Source organism: Atta colombica, unplaced genomic scaffold, assembly GCF_001594045.1.
Source record: "Atta colombica isolate Treedump-2 unplaced genomic scaffold, Acol1.0 scaffold153, whole genome shotgun sequence".
Taxonomy (NCBI): Eukaryota; Metazoa; Arthropoda; class Insecta; order Hymenoptera; family Formicidae; genus Atta; species Atta colombica.
The window spans coordinates 513,915-514,287 of NW_017259243.1; positions in this window are offsets into that span (position 1 = coordinate 513,915).

Consider the following 373-nt stretch of genomic DNA (forward strand, 5'->3'; position numbering starts at 1 on the left):
GAAATATTGTAGTAGACTAGAGAAATGTTGCAAGAATTTCAAGAATTTTGTTTTGAAAGCTAATTAGTAATTTAATTAGTATTTCCCAAATTTTAAATCGAACAAAAACAATTTGGCTTGTATAAAAAATATTGAAATTAATATATATTGAATTGATGAATTGATATATACATATATTGAATTGAGAAATCAATATATAATATTTATGAGGTGTGTGTGTACGTGTTTTTGTGTGTGTGTGTGTGTGTGTGTTTGTGTGAAGTATTCGTTATTACATATATATTAAAGTTAATTTGGAATTGGGAAGATTGTAAATACTATATATCTATATGTAATGTATGTATATGTATGTGTACAATATATATATATATAT